Raw genomic sequence first — 24,970 nt, forward strand, 5'->3', positions numbered from 1 at the left:
GTGACTATCTCCCTATTATATCTCTGCTCACTGCCACCCAGGCTCTGATTGGTGCTGAAATCAGCACTGATATCAGATAATTGTGTAATTTGATTTGCTTTAACTTTTTGAGAACAGTGTTCTCAAATGGTTCCATGCTGAAAACCCCACAGTTCACACTTGCTACTAATAGCCATCCTACAAATAAACTCAATTTATGTTTATTAGTTGCTTTAAATTCATGGAAGTGCCTAAAACAAGTACACGAAGAAACCAAATCTTTGTAGGATACATTCCAGTGCAATGACAAAACAAAAAAGAAAAAGAGACAAAGCAACAGAGAAACAAAGGAAAAAAAAAAAAACCTACCATGAATCTGCTCATAAATTACTCTATTGTTTTATTGGCATTACAGTTTAAAATACTTATTAGATTTCATTAGATTCTAAAATTTTACCCTGAACTGTGCTAAAATTTGCAATTCTCTTATTTCATGGGATGGAAGATTTAAAATGTGTTGATATGAAAGCACTGTAATGGCATTACCAAAGTGTTTTTCTTAGGTACAATTCAGATATATTTCTTAGTGAGAAAACATTGCAATAAAATATACCAAAATAAACACTTAGCAATACCATAATGAAATATTTTGACATTATTGAGATGAAAAGAGAAACTTTCAAATACAAAAGTAAAAAGAAATTGTTCTGAGACTCATAAGATACTAAAATCTTCTCCAACAAAGCATTTTCATTCACAAAAAACAGTGTGTTTTGTCATAAAATAGTTCTCTTACCTTTTTTTCCTTGCTTCTTCATGTTTTCTTTTTCTTCAACAGCCCTAGGGATTATTCCCTTTTTTAAAAAAATATAAAGAAAATCCTACATGTGGGCCCAAAAGTACTACAGCTTTGTTGTTAATGTCTCTTTCTGAGGAATATAAATAAAAGCATACAAATCCCTCTCTGTCTCTTTGTGCTCCACGCTTTCACAGGTTCCACCCTTTGCTTATTTTCTGACCCATATTCTCTCTACCCCAAGTTTATTCATAACCAAACCAATGGCAGGGACAGATATCATTGATTTGCTGTGTCAGGATGGGCACCAGGCACCTTTCCCTCTGTGGCTCTCTCAAATGATTAAAATGTGTGTCCAGGTCCATGAAATGAAAAGAATTATAATGAAAAACAGATATTTCATTGGTCAAATTAGTTCAGTGTAGTGGTGCAAAGTTGTAGCAATAGGGGATCTGCCCAAACCGAAGAAAACTAAACAGGTTCTGAAATCTTTCCACTGTTATGTGTCGCTATAGGACACGTGAAAGCACAATGTGAGCCACTGCTATTTCCAAGGTAAAGAAGAAGGTTTATTTTCTGACTCCAACTTTTATACTTTTCCAAAGGTGACAGTGGATTGGAGAGTGAATGTGCCACCTCTCCAAAGACATTGGACAAACTACTAGTACATCAAGTTTCTCCACCCCTAAGAAGGAATGCAAAACAATATGTTGTTTATAGAAAATGTGTGAGAAAGTTTTCTAACAGAATGTAAACTCAGAATGCTTTAGAAAATCCAAAGAATCACGGCGACAGTTATGCCCTTCCCTTTTCCCCTCTGAAGGGAATGATGAAAGCTATGTCCATACTGGAAACAAAAACTGCCATAACTGATGTGTTATTTTAATCAGAACTGTGCTGCATGCTGCTGTTCCTCTGGAGAGTCTTTATTCATAAAATTTGCAGTGCTGGGTCAAATGCAGCTCCTGCTAGAGTGGGGTTGATGGCTTTGCACAGGCTGTGATGCAAAGCTGGGGCAGGATGGAGCCCTCAGCTCTCCAATCATCTCTCAGTGCCCACACTGGCCTGGGCAGGACGGAGAGGCTGGTCTGGTGAGAAGTGAGAGCCTGACTGATGTCCATGCTTCACCACTGAAGCCTAGGAAAATTGTCCTAATGTGCTTTAATGTTTTATTTCAGCTTTGTAACACAAAATAATTTTAACTGAATTATGATGGAAGAGCAAAAAGACAATAATAGCAATTTTTGAGAAATGAAGTGCACTAGCGATGTTTTCAACATATCAACTCACATTTTTCTTGATTCTAAAGCATTTTGCTCAATAGTTGAAATAATTAAGAAAAGACTTATTGTTTCCTGTCCTCCATGGCAGAATGAGAATTGTTGCTGCAAGGTATATTTTTTCATTATCAAAATAAGAGCAATGCAAATGACATTTGTATAAAATGACACTACTTCAATAATAAGTTTGCCATTTTAAACATGAATTCATCCAGAAGGCAGATATTCTATAAGAAAAAAGTCAATATTTCTCCATATGTAGATCTGCCTTAAGACTAACCATACTTTTCACAGGCTTGGAACAGTGCCTGCATTTTGTAACCAGATCCTTTAGAGCTCGTGCAGTCCATAGCACATTGCCCCTTCCCAGCTCTCACAGTTAATTGACTGGAAAGCTCACCAGGTCTTTTTACAGAAAAGTTCAGGTTCTTCTCTGACTTATTTTGTATCTCTCAAAGCCATGTAACATTTACAGATGTAACGTGTATAAAATGCAGGCACATCATTTCTATGATACAACTCTTAATTCATACAGTCTGATTTTTTCTTCAGTCCTGTGGAATGTTGAGTAGGTGGAATCAGCTGGCCAGGTGTAATCAATAGGGATGGAAAGGAAGACAGCTGCACCAAAATGCAGCTTTTTAGGTACTTTGCTATTTTTGGTTGACCTCATTAGAATTCCTGCCTTATTCATTAAGTCTCTGCTTCAGCAAAGCATGTAAGGCTATAGTTACAACAAACACTCATCTGAATGAATAAATTATATTATAGTTAAATACATTACTTTTTCCCTGAATGGGTGTTTTAGCACTTTATTTTTAGAAGTAAAAGAGAAAATGACAAAGAGGAAAATGCAGTTATGTAATATCTCATTATTTTGCACAACCTGGATAATAAACTTAATCTTATCTAGTATGCTAAATAACTTGGAGAAGCTCTTAGTCATCTAGTCAACACACCTTGAAATTTGAGGGTAATGTTTATTACAGATGCATAAAGCTCATTACTAATGAATAAACATTCATTTTACATCACTTACTTTAAATTCATGTAATTCTTTAGCCATTGTGCCTATTCATGTAAGGAATTTAAAGTTTAACTGATTTAGCATTATCCATTAGAAACAGAAAGGAGGAAAGAGAAGGGGGAGTACACATTTTTTGCACTGAGTTGGTTCACATACAACTTTAAGGACTTAATTTCCAGTTTAGAAGAATAGCATTTGCACTGGAATAAACTATGACATGTTTAGTACCGTAGTGGGTTTTAGAAACAAACTTATAAGGAAGCAATTAAGATCTTTTTGGTGAGATATGTTCTGTAAATATAATGAAGAGCATAATTACTGGGGACAAACAGGAATATTTTTTTACTTTCGTTTAAGGATCAGAACTCACCCACATCAAACAGCTACAATGTGGTATTGCTAACCTGAAAAAGAAAAAGGGCAGAGAGCTTGGCTTCAGTTTCTCACAAGTGAAAAATTAATAATGATGGTGCAAAAGTGGAGATACTTTTAGTAACTCAGAACTCGATCCGGCTTTGCGGAATCCTCCAGCAGCATGTCTCCAGCTATCACCAATAATCAATTTCTGCATGAGAATCTTAAGAAACAGCAAACACAGCAATCTTACTCCTTACACGAGTCCAATAATCCATGCCTTGTGAACATTCAAAGGTAGAGTTTAGATAATGTTTTAGTATTTTTAAGAAGTTTTATCTTCCAGCAGTCTAGTCTCACTTTGAAGCTGTCAGCAGGGGTCTTCGCAGCTTGCTGTGACCATGAACTCCTCTGTATATCCTCATTAGTTTGTTTGGCCTGCAACTTCACATCAGAGTTCCAATAGTTCTTGAATTATGAGGAACAATCATCACTTCCCTCTCTACCTTCTCAGTTTCACTCATGATTTTATAGTTCTGTCAAAAGCTCCCTACAGTGTCTCTTCTCTGAGCTGAGGAGTTCTTGTCTGTCTAATCCTTCCTCTGAGGGTTGCTCTGTAAATTTTTTCATCATTATTGCTCTTCTCTGTACTTGTTCCGTTATGTCCTTGCAGTGGCAGGGAGACAGATTTCCCAGCAATACCCAGGTTTCATGTGCATGAAGTGCCATTGCATTTTTCAGTTTTGTTCTTTACATCTTTGCAATAACTCATAAACATCCTATTTTTTTTCTGTTGACTGTAGTTGACTCCTGAACTAACATTTTCACAAGCCCTATTACTAACCTCTGAAATCTCTTTCCTCAGATACAATGGATAGTTTAGCACACCTCACTCCAAAGGTAAAATTATGTTCTACATGGATATCATTATTTTTTTACTTTTTCCATGTTTAGTCATTTATCCTACTAAGCTTGAATATGCCTGGTAACTCAGTATTGAGGGTTTACTGGCAGTTGAATTAACAACTTTTTCAGTTCTAAAGGTCCTCTGCACCATCAACAAATTCTGCTGTTTCACTTTTCAGTCTTCAGATAATTTTTGTATACATGTAGCAACAGTGTGAAACTATGAGACTCCTAGAATGGTTTTTCTTGTATTGACAAAACTGACTTTTTATTCCTACCCTTTCTTTCCAATTTTTGAGTATTTATTTGCTCATGAGAGACCCTTGGAAGTAAAGAATAATTTGATCTCTTTGATGGGCTGTTGAAAGGTTTTTGAAGCACAAGTGTACAATAGCAAATGATTATTGATTCTGTAAAGGATGAGCAAGACCAAACTTCGTTCTATAAAATTCACATTGATTTTTTCAGGGATACCACATTTGTCTGTGCATTTTCTGACTGTTTTCTATATTATATACTCTACTCATTGTCTGAGCACTAGTCCCCAAATCTCTCTTTTCTAAATTTTAATGTAGTGGAGTTTTGATTTTTCTTTTGCTACTCAGGTCATTTAAAGAGGAAGGTGAGAAACCACTTTTAGTTGAATGCTATTTTTAAAATGTTCAAGACCCTTTAGAACTCTGACAACTTATTACTATGATGTTAGCTTTTACTGCTTTTATCCTATGAGATGGATCTTCCAAATGGTTTCCTGCAAAGATTCTATCATGTTCTTTTCAGGTATCAAATGTGCAAAGAACTGATCTTACTTCACCCAGCTTCTGTCATCAGCAACACTCAAGGTACTTCTCAAAAGATAAGTACAATCCCTATTATAGCAAAGGAAAGCAAACTGAGAGATGAAGGGCTGGCTTTAATAAAGGACTGACATCAGGACCATGTGCATAAATAAATTGTTACCTCTTCACTGATTTCACCTCTTCTAGAAAATTTGACATGAATATCCCATAACAGTTTAGGATGTTTTGAGCCTGGATTAATGCACACCCCCTCAGTGGAGATGGAAACATTTTCCTGACTCTATTTTGATCATTAGGCTGTGCTGCCTGGTATCTGAGCTTACTTTAAAAGGTCTTTTTACAGTAATTAATAAACAAAGTCAGGATTTATTTGGGGTTGCCCAGATTAAAAAGAATATATGAAAATGTCCAAGATAGGAGCAACCCTATTGTTTCAGAAATAGTTACAATCCAAAATCAGTCTATGCATAAAAGAGATTTAAATCACAGATTCAGAGAATATCCTCAGTTGGAAAGGACCTACAAGGGTCACCCAAGTCCAGCTCCTGACTCTGCACAGGGCAGCCCAAGAATTGCATCATCTGCCATAGAGCATTGTCCAAATATCTCTTGAGCTCTGCCAGGCTGGTGCAGTGACCACTGCCCTGGGGAGCCTGTTCAATGCCCAGCCACCCTCTGGGGAAGAACCTTTTCCTGATATCCAACCTAAACCTCCCTAACACAGCTTCAGGCCATTCCCTGGGGTCCTGTCACTGTCACCCCAGAGCAGAGATCAGTGCCTGCCCCTCCTCTTCCCTCACAAGGAAGCTGTGACTGCAGTGAGGTCTCCCCTCAGCATCCTCAGGCTGAACAGACCAAGGGACCTCAGCCCCTCCTCCAGACCCTTCACCATCCTTGCTTCCCTCCTTTGGACACTTTCAAGGAGCTAAATGTCTTTCTCATATCGTGTCACCCAAAATTGCACACAGCACTGGAGGTAAGCCTGCACACTTCATTGTAAATGAGCACAGAGATGAGGGCAGTTTCCAACAATCTTTCATTATAAATTCCTGGTGTCTGTGCCTTGTGCCTCAGCACTGCTCATGTTTGCATACTAACTAATGAACACACCCCTCATTTAAATCATTGCTCCCTTGTCTGGTATAAACAGGCTGCAGCAATTCTGTAGCTGGCAAGCAAGGAAAAGAGAAGAGGCTAAACAAGATTAGCAGAATATCAAAGCATCCTCTTTAATTACCTGCTACAATATGTTCATTTATTTTCGTCTCCAAGTAACTTTTTTTGCCATTCACACCTGATTGATCACATAAGAATAGGGCTGGGAGCTGGGAGAGTCTATTCATTATCTTAAAGGTTGTTATAGTGGGTGCTTTTATTAATCAGATTTTTAAGAGGAAAGGTATGAGGTTGGCCACCACCATTCAGAAAACTAATGCTGGAAGCAAGGACCTAGGCAAGTGCCACTCACACAGGCCAACTAATCTAATTGATAATGGTCCTATTAATTTGGAATTGAATATTAACAGCCTGCAGCACTGGATCATCTTCATACCATTCTCATTATATCAAGTCCTCATTCATTTGGAAGTATAACAAGTGCATGGTGTTAATACCAAAATTAAATGGAAGGATGTAAATTGGAAAGAGATATTTATTATTAAGTGTTTACAGGAAAGAAATAAGCATTTTAGTTCCACTATCATTTAACTAAGTCTGCATAGGAACACCTGAAGAAGTTACATGAATGCAAGCTGATAATTAGGAGTTTAAATTAAGGATTAATATTTACTTCAAAAGTAGCGAAGTAGAAATACGAATTTTGTCAGCTGCAAAGGAGTCCCTGTGAGTGTTGCTAAATCACCACAGTTACATAGTGCCTTTCTGAGAAGTGTCTGGGTCACTGTGAACATCCTGCTCAGACTGTGGCATGGACAGCAGGATGCAAGCAATTTGCAGGGCTGCCAAGTTATTAGTCTCTACAGGCTTAGGCATGGGAGAGTTTCTAGGACATTTTGCACAGCTAACCTCTCTAGAAGTGCTCAGAGCAGAACTTCAGGCACTTAATAAATTTTACAGCTGAAAATTGAAGAGCTCTTGACCCTCTGCTACCCAAGCATTTCTTGCAGATTGCTGTCATAGACCCTGGTGTATAAATTCTTCCTGTGTTGCAGTTCAAGCATGGATCTGTTTTGCTTGAAGTCATAGGTGATTCTCTAATATAATTTATGTTTTATATAGCATGTTAAAAAATGTTAAACAAGCCAGTTTTATCCAATATATAAAGAGAGAAATTAACAGGTACCAATGGTTTTCTGTGCTGTGATAACAATTATGGGTGTGGGCAACAATATTTTTTCTTTCAGTGTGAGAAAACTTTTCTCCAAGGCAGCTCAGGTTTATTTATTTATTTACTTGTTATTTGGCGTCATGCTTCTGGTATGTTGTGTCCAGAGTAGTTTTTGTCCCACATTTTCAAACAGATGGGTATGATTTGGCACAGCTGGGTTTATCCTACCAGTTACACAGCTTGGAATAATCTTGTCTGGGTTAGGGTAAAATGAGTCATAGCTTCCCAAAATCATTTGTCACTGTTGTAAAATTAAAGACAATTGGTCCTGATTGGTAGTTTCTGCTCAAAAAAAAGAAGTTTGATTTGAAGGAGCAAGACTGCTGCAGATAAAAACATGAAGGCTCATCTCAGAACTGCTTTATTTGAAAAACTTAGGTCTACAATTTGATATATGGTAATTTTTTCTCTACTCACACAAAACGAAAAAGTTCTCTACAGTGATGCTGTTGGATATACTGTGTAACTGGCTTAGTGCTAGAGAATAAATATTGAAAAATAAACAATATAATGTTTTTAGAGTAAAACCAGGATCTGGACAAAATATTCTCTTTGTCTTCATAAACAAAAAAGTACAGTAACAGAAATTTTTTGGAGAAAATAAAACACCCTCCGAATGTCTAGTTTTACACATATGACTTTATACACCTTGTGCAAGATTTTCTTGATTCCTCCCTGCTGCTGCTGGGCTCTGCTGTCAGATTGGTGACTTTAGAGGGGCAGATTACCAAGTTCTGCAGAGACCAAGTCCAGGTGAACCAAGCAGAGAGAGCCAGACTGTGCCTAGGGCTCATCAGAGCAGAGAGATATCCATGAACTAAATTCCACTCCCTGATGTCTCTTCAGAGGGGGAAGCAGGTTCCCAGCTGACACCACACAGAAAGGAAAAAGCTCCTACATGGTTTGCTCACAAGCTCCTGCTCTAGAGGCGACACAACTTGTAATCAAATTCCTGATTCTCAGTCCAGAATTAATTTTTCTGCACTTTTTAAAATGGAATTTATTCCATCTTCTTCAAAATACAGACAGAATTCTGTCCTTCCTTTATGAATTAAGACAATAATTAAAAAAAAAAAAAAAAAACCAAAAAAAAAACCCCAAAAAAACAAACCCCCCAAAAAACCCCCAAGTTTTTGGTAGTGATACTATGATGTCATCAGCTTTGCTACCAAATTACAAGTAACACCTTCTAGGGTCACTGTCATCTTCTCCAAATAATTTACCCATGTCTTTTCCATGTTTTGACCCTAAGAAAGCACAATGTGACTTTCATACATATAAGTCTGAAATCTTGTTGTATTAATACAACACTGATTTCAGGACAGCTTCTACTTTGCCCTGCACTGCAGAAATCTGAGAAGTAGCACTGCTGTGCATTGCTCTCTTTTTACACACCAGTAAATTCTTCCTCAGATCATCATGTTTAGTTGCTTTAAAATAGAAACAAACAATGCCACTTAGCATAAGTTGAGTTAGGTAATAAATGAGCTGAGTGCTGAAACGAAGGTTCCTTATTTGATTAAGGAACCTAAAGAAACCGGAATTCCATATTCATGAATCCATAATTTTTTTCCATCTACATCGAGTCAGCAGCTGCACATCAAAAGCTGAATCATGTTTACCAAAGGGAAGGAAAGAATCTACTGATATGTTGATACAACAAATCCACATCTTTCCTTTGCTCTGTTGATTAAAAAGGGACCAGAATTTAAGCCTTTATCTTAAGGTTTCTGGTAAATAGTATTGGTTAAATCATTCCACTGTGTAAAGTGTGATCAAAACTGTACAAAACTAAAAGACAAATCCAGTGATTTTCTGAGGGTAGAGAGATTGGGTTTTTTTCCCCCCATAGTGTTTCCCATCCTGGGCTCCAGGATCTGCATCCATACATGACCTCATGTCTATGTGATGCTTGAGGCACTCTTAAATGAATTTTAGCAGCTGGACAGGGACCTCCCCCAGCAAACCCCCTGGGCAGCACAGGCCTAGCATTCATCCACTGATCAGTTCTATTCTGGAGCTGTATTTTTAATGCCATTTAAACCTCTAGTTATTTATAATGTGGGACCTATTAAAAGACTAATCCAGGCCTTCTTTAACCACATGACTTATTTCCAGAAAATATTGCATTAATTTACAGTGGAGAATAAAGAAATTTGGTACTCTGAAATCCTCATCAAATCCCACACCCTTGCTTTCACACAAATCTCCAATTTATACAATACCAGATGTGTAAAAGAAAACTCCCAGAAATTTTCTTATGTATACACCTCTTGGGACTGATATGGGCCATTATTATGATTTATTTGCTATTTGTTGTGCACTGGCAGATGTTTGAGTATTTGCAAACAAGATGGATGATGTTACCATTGTGTAACCTTGCAGCCTACTTACTAATGAGGTAACACAGGCAAGCAGGGACCCCAGAATAATGATGTGCTTGCAGATTTGGGCTACTACTGAGTTATTTGTATTATTGTTGAAGAGCAATAGGTGTTAATTATCCAATTAGTACCAATTAGTAACTCAGTTGAAGTGGAGGTGGTGCTGTATAATTGTCAAAATTTCTCTCAAAATTACTTCCTGGGGCAAGCTTCCACCTGAGAAAAAATTAGATTTTTCAATGTTTTTCTAGCAGGAAATCAAGAAACAACTGCTAAGCTAAGTGACATGTTAACACAATTATAGTGTATTTTAACCTATATTCATTTTTATCTTTGTCTTTGATTTAGCAGATTTACTTTTTCTGTAGGTTGCAAATACAGCTCATCAGAACACAGCTCAGCATGCTTGCTCCTAGAAAGAAAGTAATCCCTTCTCCTGAACAGATCAGTAATGCTTGAGTAAACCAGATTTGAAATTAGTAGGGGTATGAAAGAAGTTCTAGTTGTGGGGGATGATATAACAAGATAAAGATAAAATATTTTTATATGCTTTGTTATTAATTGAGCCACATCTTGAGTAGTCTCATGACTGTTTGTAAGGTCTCAGGTATGAGCCTAATGCAAAATATCAACAAGCTACCCCAAAAATCTAATATGTATAAAAATAATAGTAAACAGTTCAAAATAGCTCTTTGAAGTGAGGTTAGCTACTGAAACCATGGTCACTCTCTTTCAGACCATACTTGTCATTCAGTATGTAAAAAAAAAAAAAAAAATAGGTAAATTTAATTCTATTCAGATCTTTCTATAGCAATAGTTACCTGCCATTACTCACAGAGCAATGCAAGGTACAGTTCAACCATTATTTGCAGTAACATAGCCCACAGGAATTAATGATAATGCCAGTAAGCAATTTAGATCAAAGTGTAATCAATAGATTAAAAAAACCCCTTACTTGTGGCACTATAAGTGTATTTCTTAAGCAGTTTTTCTTTTTAAAGTTGACCGTATTTTCTTACATTGTATATGAACTGCAGGGATGGCAGCAAAAACACTTCTGATTTGTTATTTATTTGATTTTTTTTCTAGTCTTGATATAACTGTATATAAAGTCTTCATAACACATTCCTTAAATTGTTTCTTTCTCCAAGGAACTGATCCTTTTGATGAAAGAACAGCTCATCAGGAGCCAGAGCATCAAGTTCTATGGATGAAGGGCCATGACTTTCAAAGCTTGAGATCCATTGCTTGTTTGTGCAATAATTGCCTCAATATAAAATTTATCTCTCAGCATCCTGTGCTGTCAATATCAAATAGATATTTATAAATTCAGGGGGTTTTTTTGGTAGTTTAATCAAATTAAAATGTAAAAAGTACTGTTAGATGAAGGCAATAGCATGCATAGTGAAGCACCTTAATACGTATAAACTTGTGCATTTCTAGCAAATCAATTACATGGTGCTTTTGCCTTTTATCTCTGACTGTTAATGATTGCCATATTAAATAAAGTCTTAAATAGCTTGCTAGGATGCTCCCTGGTCTCTAGAAGGCAGACTGAGTGTCTGCCAGCTCTTTTTCTATAACATCTTAAGGTCTTTAACTGTCTGAACAGCTGGATGATTGCATAGAGCACTGGCAGGCAGCCGCTCTCCCCTCCAAACCCCAATTAAAGCCGCTGTGGCAGAGCTAAGAAAGCACAAGCTGCAGTTTTATTTTATGCAACAATCGATGGCAGTCGTTTTTTAAAATGATATAGCACTCTAGTTTTGCATATGGCTCAACAAAATCCCTTCTGTTTGCAACTGGTTAATGATCTGCCAACAAGTCTCCCCAATGCTTTTGCTATTTGATATTATTCACCAGGCAGTTCACACGAAAACCCTTCAGTCTGCAGGCTCTGAGGAGAAATTTCTTCCATCAACCTCTGTTTGAAATTTCAGCTACATTGATTGGTTATAACTGAAAACAGAGGCCACATGGTTATTTTTTTTGTTTCTTGGTAGGAAAAGTACAGCTCTTGGAGAGAGAGGCATCTTTGGGAGATGATTCAACCAACCCTGTATTAGTGTGGGATGAATCACCCTCTGCCTATTGACTACAGAAGGAGCCTGCATGACTGACTAATCTAGGAATTTAAATTTCAAACTAAAGTAAGGTGGTTCCCACTCTTAATATATACTTTTGACAGACAGTGATATACAACTGTTATGGTAGAGCTGTTAATGGACACATTATTATATAGCATACCACTGTAGTAAGTCTAAATATCACTGAGCTAATCCAAAATTTGACTAAAAACCCCAAACCAATAATGGTCTTAAGTCCCGTCTCAAACAATAATAATATTCCAACCACATCTAAATATGACAAACTGTTAATATTTATATATTCCTTTGCTTTACCTTTATTTTTATAAGCTCTACTTTCTTATCTGTTCTTGACACTGCATGAGTCATATTCTAACCCAAGTTAACAAAGTTTTATTTAGCAGAAAAATTGCTACAGCTTGCAGTGTTATTCTCTTTATGTATTTATATGTGACTGTGCCCAAATCACTTCCTTCAGCACCTTGTGTTGTCAAACTTTAATATTAAAGGACCTTCATACTGATAAATCTTTAGTGTCTTTCCTTTGCCTAAGTAATTAAGCTGACATCCTTCAAAAGGATCCTATTCAAATAAATCAGAGATTAGTTGTTAGAGAACACATTCTCTCTTTTTGAACAGGTAGAAATGAACTACTTATTCATGCAATTTAAAATCCTTCCCACTGCCTTTTGCTGGAGCATGTACATTCCTCTATGACACACTGCTTATCAGGTCTTGAAAATCTCCAACTTCACTACTTTGTAGTAGGGCATGAAAAACTGCTGCAGTATACAAAACTTCTGCATTGTGCTGATGTAATGGGCTGCTTTAACTCAACATAGCCAGGATCAAGCAAGAGGTGGTGGAAGTTCTGCTCTCTAAAATCACCAGTGTGGCACCTCAGCTGATTGTGAGATGGCTATCCTGGCCTGAGGCAAGAGACTGTAGTAGCCATTTTGTGGGAATTCCAGTATCCCAGAATAACCTAGAAGTACCTCCACAAAATTTTTAAGGGCACAAGATTATTTAAATATATATATATATATAATGAAAGAAAAATAAACTTTTTTATTATTATGAATCGTTGTATTATAGTTTTTTTTTTCCTCAAAAGCATTGGGATAAGCAATAAAATATTTCTGTAAAGCAATCCATCTGTGCCTGGTACTTTATGGCCTATGAATATGGATATTTTTTCTGCTTTGTAATAATTAGTAAGTCTGTTTCATTGAATTCTGCTTTTTGACACCCTGGAGAGACCTCACTTTGATGGTCTGCTGTACTTGTTCAGGAAATGTTCCTCTAATGGTTTACAGTGCCAAACTGACCTATATATTGTGTTTATTTTCCTATCTGTCTGGTATGGTACTAACTCACATCTTTTATACCCTTTATAGCTCTCTATATCTTTGGAGAAAGATACAGTTCCTTGCCTTTTATTTTTTAAACTTTCTATTTATTTATTTTTTTATTATTTTTTATTCTTTTATTGAAAAACATTAATTATTAATAAAGTAATGATTCAGTCTTTCAAGATTAGTTGTAAATCCCTTCTATAACAACACATCTTCCTATAATTAACTCTGTGGCTAAACCTCCCCCTAAAAATATTTCAAAGGAATTTTCCGTGCTCTATGTGTGATGAGTGACAAATATTTAACCAAGTTTATGTTATCTGGTTTTGATTATTACTATATTATAAGATACTTAAATAATGACAGTGATCAGCAGAAAAGGAACATGAAAACTAAACTTTTTCAGGTAAAGAGACTTCATGGAGACATCTTTTACATTCAAAAAACAATTTGAGTTACCAGTAAGGAAGAGAAAAACTCACATTTTTAATTCCATGAGGGAGCTTTATCCTTCAAAGTCCTTAAATGCTAAACTGGAATGAAAAAAAAGAAATCAGTGTTAGAAGATCCCAATGGTAATAACAGTAAAGAAATATTTTTATAAGATTAAGAATTTTCATTTAACTAATTATACACTTATTTAATTATATAGTTCTATTTTATTCCATATTATTAGTATAAATAGAAGTATATGATGACATATAACAAATAAAGGGTCTAATTTATTCCATTAGATGATGACACTAGCAGATTCAGAGAGAGATCAATTTCCATGCCAAAACACATTTACTTTGTGTCTGTTTAGCATTCATTTTGCTTCTGTTCCGAACAGCATTTCCCAAACTATTATCTTATTGGATCAAAAATGTGCAAGGAAATTCCACAAGAGCAACATTTAGGATGGATTTCTGTTGCTCTTGTTTTCATTCATTCATTATCATGAGAAACAGAAGGGGTAATTCAGACCTCCATCACCAGGTAAAAATGTAGAGTTGAGAGAGGGAAAGACAATATGAAAATATTATAGATGTTCTTCCAAACCTCAGGAGAAGGACACATTTTGGACAAATGTTTGAAGAGTGGGTGTGGGATGCTGAGCTGGAATGCTTTCTGTTAACCATCTCTAATTTCATTTCCTACCTCGCATTGTGATCCAGGAAGTCTGTTCTCCAGCATGAGTCATTTTGTCACATTCCAGATCTGAAATGAATAAAGCTATTAACATTTATAGTATGCTGTAGTTTTGCCATATTTTGCAAATGTCTATTCTTTATTCATCTGTTGTCATTGTCAGGAATAACAGCTGACAGTGTAAGTATATATGCACATTACCAGTGTAGAGAAAAATAAAAGTGACCTTTAACCATTTTGTAAGAGCTCACTCCAGTTTAAGAATTGTTAAAATGTTATTTAATCAGAGCAGAGGCTCAGAAAGAGTGCTTCATTATCACTGCTGCAGTGAAGATGAGTTGCCTAAGTTAACGGAGCCATTCCATAAAGGTTTATGAGTGATATTGACTTTATGGGATTTTGGCTGGATCTGAGCATCAGAATCTTAAGTGTTAGTCTGATCCAACTCATGGGAAAGCCTGCTCCAGGAAGGCATTGTGGCTGGTGCAAGAAAAGTAGGAACTAAGCTGACCTAACCTTTCAGAAGAAGTTATCTTAGAAAGATTCATTCTTAGAAGTGAGAAACTGCATGAAAAGCCAAAACCAAACTCACTCACTTATGATTAACCTTCCCAACTATATAAATATATAAATACATGTATATTCAATTAAGCAAGCAACAGTAGTAATTAACTTTTAACAATATTATCATGATACTATGAATAATATTAGAAAGCTTGGCACTTTGGAGATACCAGCTGAAGCACACTCCTATATCTGCATGACAACTCCTGCCATAAGCCACCTGCTGCTGCATTAATAAAACCTCAAAATCAACCATCCAACCAAAAAAACCCCACAGAAAAAGAAAAATAAAAAATGGTAATTAAACAAAGTACAAACACTTGTTTGTAGCAACAGTTTTTGCTTCTAAGATCCTCATGTTTTAGCATTTGAGGCATGCATATGGCTGCTGGCAAAAATTATTTTGGTTGGCACGTTCATACCTGTCAACTGTTTCTAATTCATTTTTGAATCTATGTAAAGGTAGGCAATTATCTTATTATCTATGCATCATTAGAGCAGTGAATATTCCTTAACTGGATCCAAATGTCTTTATGCCTTCCAGACAAAAGGGATCATAGACAGTACTTCTATTTCCATAACAAAAGTTAAACTTGCACAAATGCATTTCCTAGCCAGTCAGAATACTCCTTTATGGCAAGCATTCATTTCAAAAATAGGGCTGACTCAATATGTGCATCTTGTTTTAAAAGTCACATCACAAAAAGGGGAGTTATTTTATGTAGTCAAATGCTAGTCAGGCTTTATTCATGTATAAGGAAATTTTCTAAACTATGTGGAACCTGCTTTAGAGTCTCATTTACATACTTTTGACCATAAGAATACCATTTTATCCAGGAGAGCGTCTGTACCAAGAGAGACTAATGTACTTCCAGATGACAAGGGTAAAATGTACCTGATCTACACAAACATTGCACCATTGCACTTCTATTTGTATCATAGAGATACAAATGGTCCCAGCAAGTGCAAGGTAGTAGAACAACAGGTGTTCCCCATTATAGATGAATATTTATCAGGACTTGAAAAAGTTAGAACAAGAAAAAAAGAATGTTTATTGTTTAATGAGTTATTTTATTTACAGGGTGAAAATATCCTTTATTTATGTAAGTATTTTGATATTCTGCTAAGATCAGTACATTTCTATACCTGTCATATTTTAGGCAAGACGTAGACACTGTCTTAGATACTAGCATCAATAAAATAATTTTAATGAAATATGTATAGCAGGATGCTCTGCCTGGAATGTTATAAAATAACTCAAACAAAGCTGAATTGCAAAGCTACCAGTGGTGGGTGGAGAAGGGGGCATCATGCTGCTTTTGGTGTTGAATAATGCTGAAACCAGCCTGACTCATCAATCCCAAATTAAACATCCTCATAGTGAGGTGGAGATGTAATTGACTTGGTAATGTATACAACAAAGGAGCAAACAAGTCACACTACGAATAACTTATCTAAAGCTGCTGAGCTGACATAGCTGGTCTGGAGACATCTGACAGTCAAACACTTTATACTATAAAAGCTCAGCCACACGTTTTAATGGCAGGATCTTCTAACACCCTTTTGTGGACTGATGTGGAAATTCCTTCTTTGAGTGAGGATGCCCCTCAAGGTTACTGCTCAAGACTGAGCGAAAAAGACTTGCCCAGTGTTGTCAGTATCTGTAAGTAACATCAATCTCTATTTTTTTTTTTATTCTAGCTTTGATATAAATGTCTTAATATAGTTGCTTCAATATTGGTCCATAATGCACTGCCAGTAGTTATACCTCATATCCTGTGTAGTAAAGATTTCTGATTAAGGTCTGTTAGTCTAATTATTATGATTATAAATCATTTATATTTGTATAAATATAGCTAGTTTGTCATCCATAATGGAGGGACAGTTGTATAGTGTAGGAATATAAAAAGGTCATAACCTGATGCAGATACTAACCCTGACTTTACACAACATTGACAATACTTTAACTTAAAGTGATAGAATTTAAAGCAAACAAAAAAAAGTGCCTTCAAATTGAAAGTTTATAACATTTTTTCCTAAGGTAAGAAATATATACAGTAGTGAAAATATGTAACAGAAAGTAGTAAATAAGTGATGAGTTAAAGATAGTTTGTTTAAGGTTGAAAAAGAGAGGGGGAATTGTAGGAATATAAAAAGGTAAAATAAAATATAAAAAGGCCCCAGAAAGCAGACATAAAGCTGAGAAAGGCAGGAAAATTTAAAAACCTTCTTATGGGAAGCTAAGAAATTCAGAACCAGGTGAGTCCTTTTATATTTATCATAAGGAACAAGAAAGAACAAGAACTTATTGATAGTTCGAGATGTGAAAAGTCCTAGATATATGCTTTGCAAAGACAGAAAAAGTTTCCATCTTAAATAACAAATTATTGTGTATTGCTTAAGATTCATAGAAGTCCTTTTGTTAAAGTTAAACCCACGTGGGTCCTTTCCGAATTAGTTAGAGTATAATGAGTTTACACCTTTTCTTTTATGCTATTAGTTCAAAGAATATGTAGAAAAGGCTTTGCATAAGCTGCCATCTTGTCTCTGATCTGTCCTTGCATAGGTGTTGCTGTTTCTCTGTCTCTTGCTTTTTGCTTGTATGATACAGACATAATAAATCCTGTCTGCAACCAGTCAGGGTCCCATCCCATTTGTAAGACACAGACTGATCTGGCAGAGTACAGAGGCTCAATTAGACATTCTTAATCCTTTGGGCTCCAACAGTTGACAAAATCTGGAGCTGAGACTGGATCCAGCTTCACCTAGACTCTCCTCTGGGAGTTTAGAAAGCAAGGAGATTTTTTCTGCACTTCATAACACAGTGGGAGGACTTCCTAAAAAAATTTGAAGCTCCCATTGTGCCTGTGAGAATATGTTAACTAAATTCCTTCCTACAGCTGTGAGTGGGTATTTACTGCACGCCCTCCCTCACTGAACTTTGTGGTGCCACTTACAGTCAGTGAGTTCAGCTGACAGAGGTAATTGGTGCTGGTATTCTGCCACTCCATATTATGCCTTTAGTCAATCACAGTGTCCTGAATGCTGCAAATAAAGCCACAAGTTGCAGCAGCTGCTCTGACAATGAGGGGATGTGCCTGGTCTCCCTCCTATGGACGTCATGCTGAATAACCTCATCATCCAGACTAACAGGGTGGGGTCTTTCCATCACTGCCAGCTTCTCTTAGCAGCTCTGTCTGTTCCCAGAAGTGTATCATAACCAGGGTGTTATTAAGATAGATTAATCTCTCACCATCTTTACATTACTGCTATCAAACTGTAAGTAGTTCCAACTACTTTATTTCTTAGGCAGTCCTCTGAAGTTTGCTAGACAGAAAACTTCACAAAATGCAAAGCTAATAAAATGGATTGAATCCCTCCTGGGGATTTTTGCAATCTGTCACAATTCAGTAAATGCAGATGATGGATGATAAATACAAACCTAAAAAAGGTTTGAAGAAGGAAAAAGTGGAAAATTTATTTAGCAAAGATAGAAATGTTAATGAATTTTGCTGCATGGAAGCATTATCTACCATGGCTGGTTAGGGCTCAGGCTTGCACAACTAAAAGTGATAAATGAGGCCCAGCTACAAAATAATTGTTGGGTTATGAGTGTCTCTAGAATCCTTGTATGGGTTTGACAATTTTAAATCTGTCTCCATTTCTTATTAAATAATGTATATACGTGAGAAGGGAGAGCATAAACCCACACAAAAGACTTTGAATAAAAGCTATTCTTGCTTGTTACTGGTGACAATGAACTCACTGCTTTCATGGAAGCTGTAACTTAAACTCTACCATGACTGTTTCATTTAGACACAACTTTCCTTGATCAGTCTAAACCTCAGATTTTCTGTACATGCAGGGTTCAGTTTAGGTACCTTAATAATCTTTCAGTGGAAGTATCAAAGAACTGTTTTCCTTGTAAGACCACAAGTGGATTTTTATTGCTATCACTCCCATATCTGCTGCTACCAATCACTGAGTGGGCTGAACCAAATACTACCAAATACCAGCTGGAGTTAACTAGATAGAATAGGGGAGTTGTAGAGATGTGGCGAGGCTGTGTTAGCTGCTTTATGCCAATTAGTACTGTAGTCATTGAGTATTTATTGGATAGGTCTGCACAATATTTATATACTTTTGAAATCTGATGTTTTTTTAAATGATCCATATATGCTACTGGAAGAATCCTAGCTTTTATTAAAAAAAAAAACAAAAAACAAAACTGAAACAATTATCCCCTTTCCTAACACTTTCTGACATTTATGAGGCAGCAGTATTTTAGCTTTCATGTGGTTTTGAAAAAGAAAGTTAAACTGCATCTTTCAAGTCATGAGAGAATCTGGTCATTGATGACGATATTGTTTTTTTATTTTAAATAGTAGGTTTGTGGGGTTTTTTCCAGCTCAGCCTGGTCTAGTTTTAAAATAGTGTACCTATTGATGCAGCATCTTAAAAGTGCTGTTTAATACTGCTAGAGCTGGAGAACTCCTCATCCCTGGGGTATTGATCTGGTAGGAAGCATAATGCCTGCTAATGCCACCTGTGAGACTATGGTTTATAATTTTTATATCTGTTTGACTTAACATGCTAGAGCAGGAGAAGGATCCAAGTCAAGCTCAAAGACTACATTAGTGGTAAACATGAGCTGGAGAGCCAAGGCAGCCTGGATCTCTTTACAAACATTATGCTGTTTCCTGGCTTTGAGATCCAATGGGAAATTCAGAGACATGGCATAAGCAGAAAGCTTTCTAAGATTTAAATGTATGTCTCTTATCCTGCAGAGAGTGAACTCATTTGTAGTAAATGGAAACCCATTGGCAGAGAAATGACATTACAGTCTGTTTGCTGTAGAGTGCCACCTTGGCAAATAAAACCCCTCCACAGGACAGTCTCCTCCTAAGCCAACCCCATCACAGATTTCAGCCTCTTACTCACTCATCTCTCCCAATTACTAATTTTTAAAATTAAGACTTTCAATTTCAGTGACAGCAGTTATGCCTTCTACGAAGCTTTTTTTTGTACTGACATCTCTAGCCTCAATCCATTATGTGAATAGAGTCAAATTTATTAATTCTTTGTTATTTAACAGCTGTGCTATGGTTCTCAAGCTCCTTCAAGTGAAGCCACATTCATTTGTCAAAACTGGGACTGAGTAAATTAAAATAGCAAATGCAAACAGTTAACAGCTGAGGCCAGAAAAAAACCTCAGTCTTTCCTGTGCCCTTCTCATGATGTGTACCATAGTCATGTTTTGTTAAACTAAAAAACTGCTTCAGCTTCACCTTTCTGTCTCCATGACCTAGAGACAATGGGAGTCAGCATCTTTACATTTCCATATTTAAAATTCTTAGCACATGCTGGAAAGAAACATTTTTCCTCCCCAGTTAATGAACAATGGGACAGAAAATCAGAGAGACTGTAAGCATTATGATGAACAGAAATAAGAGAAATGTATTTTTTAAAATGCTAGGAGAACAGAAAGAATTTTCTGTACATTTTGTGGTTGAATTTTGATCCAGTTTATCCAATCCTCTAAATAAATACATTGCTTTGGATCATTATCCACTTGGGAGAATGCCATAAAAATGTAGCACTAGTTGACTTACAGAAAGGAAAATATTACAAATTATAAATTGAGCACAGCTGGGCAATATCCTAGTGGGAGCAATTATTTTGTCATTATAAAATGCAGGAGATTACAAACCCTGAAATGAAGAAAAACAATGACCTTTATTCACCAGAAAAGTCTTGTTCAGTAAGTCTTGCTGGGAGATGGGTGGTAACACAAATTGATATATCATGTTGCAAACACCATAATTAATGTGAATGACACTTTAGACTTCAGGGGATCAGGTTGTGTTAAAGCTGTTTTGTCCTATAGAAGATGGTAACTGAGACTGGGGCTTTGAATGAATATTTTTCTCCAGGCATCACCTTTGTAAGTACAGTTTCCTCATCATACGGCCTCTCACACATCTCTTTTATGCTTTCAATCACAGCCATCAGAGACTAGCAATGGTGTCAACGGGGATATATCATGTTAACTCAGAGGCTTATAATCTGATATTTCCCAATATGCATTTAAACAGTTTCTTATCTTTAGCAAAAAAAAAATATAAATCTATATATTTTTTCTTCTTTATTTTGTAAATTACTAAGGAGAATAAAAAATAGTGTAATAATGTTTCTGATGATTTAATGTTACTATTCTAGTTAAACTAGTGTTACTAAAAACCCACCATATCAAAAGCCAAGCATGACTGCATACAGCACTGTCATTTCCTGTCTGCAGTATGTGCTTCCATTTATTCATAAAGTATCTCAGATTGCCTCCATAGATGTATTCCAGCAAAATGTAGTGGAGATGTGAGTACTTAGGCTATTTGTGTTGCTTCTCATTTTTTCAATAATCTCTACTGTGACATAGCTTGGATAAGAACTAATTCACTTCTAAGTGTATTACATAAAAATGAACAAAGATTTATGGGAACTCTCATGAAAACTCTAGTTTAATACTGGAGACGAAAACTTTAATCAAGAGGAAATATTACTCTATGGTTCATAGACATGGAAAGATCTCAAATATCTTGAATCTTAAGCAATATTTGGTACACAACATGCAATCCTCCTAAGACCTGACAGATAATGAATTTGAGCCCTGGGTGATAGTCCAATCCACCTGCTTTTTGTCATTGCCTGGAAGGCTAAATACCAAAATACAGCGTGTCTGCATGCTCTTTGGATAGCAATCCTTATCAAGTATCACACCTTTGGATACAGAAAATTATTCCAACCTAGAAATGCACTATAATCCAGACATAGATAAAATACTTCTGCACCCTCACAGGTGCTTGAAGTCATGATGGAGATGACACTACTTGGGTGGGGAGTGTGTGTATGTGTGTGTAATAATCTAGTGAAAATAGCAAGCAATTAATTGAAAGGGTGGTTTTATGCCCCCTTTTCAAACCAAGTTATTTTGAAGCAAATGTTCCCATGGCTCAGGAAGAAGTACCAAACATCACCTCTTAGGTAGATCTACCTGGCACAGTCTGCAGAGTCCAGTAATGAGTACCGAGATGAAACATGGAGTATGCAGTAAGTACATAGAGTATGTGCCTGGAACTGCTATAAGATTTTAATATTTTAAAATATAAATTCAGTGATGCTGTATGCCACCTTTCAGAATTTTTTGAATGCTGCTTCCACTAAAGTACATGTTTTAGTAGATATTTTTGGCAATTCTATGCCTTTCATTCCAACTCTCATTTCCAACCTCTCCTTGTTAGAGCCAGCTCCCAGGCAGTAGGTTGAAGCCATCAGTAGAAACTGCAAGCAGAAGAACTAGGGACAAAAGGAATTTCCTGCATTTAATTCTCAGATAGCTAGTAAACATTAATATAAGAAATAAAGGAAGAAAAAATCACTGAGTTCTTTAATGCAGGGGAGAGTATTTGATGCTGAAGGGTGGGAAATCCATTACATAGCATGTCTAGACACTTTCAGCCAGTGAGCTTCTCTGTGCAGGATAGAATTCAGGAAAGACTGAATTCTATATCCAGAGTCAGAAGCTTTCACATTTTGGGTCTTACTTCTTTGCCTTGTGTCCCATTAAACCTGTCATAAAAGTGTGTCATGGTTTAACATCACAATGAATTTCTCTTGCTGAGAGCCTGGCTAACAACAAGGATTTTTTTCTGTAGTACTTCCTAAAACATTCAACTCAAATTCACATACCACAATTTAAAGGTATTTCCATTTCCTTCACCCCTGGTAGCTTTGGATCAGGCTGTCACAATTAATTGCTAAACAGCAAGAACAGTTATAAATTTGACCTAATGCATTCAAATCAAATCTGCTGTTAGCTCCAATCCCTCAGGCCCCGTGTTGGGCACCAAAAAGGTTTAAACCAGCTGATACCTAAGTCCCACACAGACACTTGGTCACTCCCCTCTGGCTGGAAGGGGGAGAGAATTAGGAAGTGTAAATGTGAGGAAACTCATGAGAGATTCGCAGGCAAAAGCCACACATGCAAGCAAAGAAAAGCAGGAAATTCATTCTCACTTCCCATGGGCAGGCTGGGCTTAGCCATCCCCAGGACAGCCTGGCTCCATTAGGTGTGTTGTTTGGGGAGACATAATCCATCACTCCAAATGCTTCCCCCTAGAGCTGCTCAACAGAAACTAAAACATCCCTGTGATATCAACACTGTTTTCAGCACAATCCAAAGCAACCACATAAAAGCTTCTGTGAAGAAAATTAACTCTCTCACTACCAAAACTACCTCAAAGACACAGCCTGAATATTCCCATGAAATTCAGTGAATATTCAGTGACCTTCAGTCAATTCATGTGGGTGTTTATAGATCAAGTGCAGTGTAGGGCAGAAAATACTTCTAGAATAAGAAATTGCTCTTACAAGCCCTCAAAAAGGACTGCCCCATATCCTTTGGCTGCTTTTCCTTGGAAGAGAGATAAGTGGGCTTGTGATTCCTCGTGTTAGCTGGCAAGGTTAGCTTGTACTACTGAGCTTTTTCTCTTGCCCCAGGGAGCTGAACTTATTCTGCTTCTGATGCCAAATACAGCACTTACAAGGCTGGAGTTGGGGAAGGAAGAATGGTGGAGGAATGAGAACAGGGAGAGAAAAGTAGTTTGGCTAGTCGTTCCACATGTCTCCTGTACAGAGGGAGTGTAGTAAAATAACATCTTTGGAGGGGAATAAAAACAACAAAAAAAGGAAGCTGATTCCTCTGTGCTGTCTTTTTTTATTTATTCAGTCTCACTTTTTCTCCCTCCCCCACCACAGGAAAAATGAAAGGAGAAAACAGCTGTACCCTGCAATTACTTATGTGCTGTCTTTTGGCATGGCAGAACCCTTCTCATGCTCTCAAAGTAGATTTTGGATTTTCTGAGAGCCTTTGGCAAGCAACAGCTCTGTCCCTGAGGCCCAGAGCAAAATCTGCAAATGACTTTCAACTTTGGCTCCTGCAAAATTTTGAAGGTGCCTTTAGTTAATTGCCCTACACTTTTTCACAGGAATGGGATAATATTGTGCAAGGATGAGGGAGGAAAATTATTGAATAGAAAAGGGTGAAAAAAGATTCAAAACAAATTCAACCCAGTTCAGGGGCATGAAAAGGGGTTCTAACTTAAGTGTACTGAATCTCTTGGAGTTACTCAGAGAATTTGTTTGGTTCTGCTGAGAGTCTTTAGAAAGATTGGATTATACCCCATGTTTCCTAACAGTATTTTACCTAATATATACATTATTTCACTTAAACACACTCAATGCAACTCATTTTAATACAAGCTTTTATGAATTTCATGGTTCTTATTCCTGTTTACATCAATGAACTGAAAGAAATTATGACAACAGTAACTACAGGTAAACTGGCTTGTGTGCTTCAGATGACTGGGGGCTCTCGAAGTGTCTTGAATTTCTCTCTTAATACTGTTAAAGTCTCTTAAAAGAAACACATCTGCCAAAAGATATGACATCAGTTGGCTGGCTGACTGACCAAATGTACTGCAATCTTGATTCTTTTTACTATCTTCCTTCCTTCCTTCCTTCCTTCCTTCCTTCCTTCCTTTCTTCCTTTCTTCCTTCCTTCCTTCCTTCCTCCCTCTCTGTAATGTTTGTAAAGAAGAAACTGGAAATCAAACAATGATTTTTTAAAAAAAAAACAACAATTATGAATAATATTTTGATCACTTTTATAATTCCTCTTTTTACTGCCTGGAAGAGTGCATACATTGACATACTTTTCTGGATAACTGCTTCTCTTAGCAAACTCTTCATTGCTGATTAGTCCATTCTATTTTCAGTTCTGTGAACTGAAGGTGAATTTGTGGAAGGGACAGAATATGCTTTTTCTTTTTCTGGGTGTGGAGCCCAGCTGCAGTGCTGCTTCCTAATAACACACAGAGAGTCCTCTAAATCACCTACAGAAACCCA

The 24,970-nt window shown here is 36.7% G+C and overlaps 2 long non-coding RNA genes across 3 annotated transcripts in view; one reads left to right on the top strand and one right to left on the bottom strand.

The window, feature by feature from the left end:
• Positions 1-3,425: 3,425 nt before the first annotated feature.
• Positions 3,426-14,467, bottom strand: LOC116184265 (uncharacterized). Its single transcript, XR_004149029.2, has 3 exons — positions 14,456-14,467; positions 13,798-13,848; positions 3,426-3,486 (listed from the first exon to the last, which is right to left on the bottom strand). It is a non-coding gene; the product is annotated as an uncharacterized LOC116184265 (long non-coding RNA).
• A 2,174-nt stretch (positions 14,468-16,641) lies between these two features.
• LOC110483256 (uncharacterized) overlaps positions 16,642-24,970 on the top strand; it is a 68,527-nt gene continuing 60,198 nt past the window's right edge. For both annotated transcript variants that reach the window (XR_013342091.1, XR_013342092.1), the window contains exon 1: positions 16,642-16,673. This is a non-coding gene — a long non-coding RNA (uncharacterized LOC110483256). The remainder of the gene's footprint in view (positions 16,674-24,970) is intronic.

This window comes from Lonchura striata, chromosome 2 (genome assembly GCF_046129695.1).
Source record: "Lonchura striata isolate bLonStr1 chromosome 2, bLonStr1.mat, whole genome shotgun sequence".
Lineage (NCBI taxonomy): Eukaryota > Metazoa > Chordata > Aves > Passeriformes > Estrildidae > Lonchura > Lonchura striata.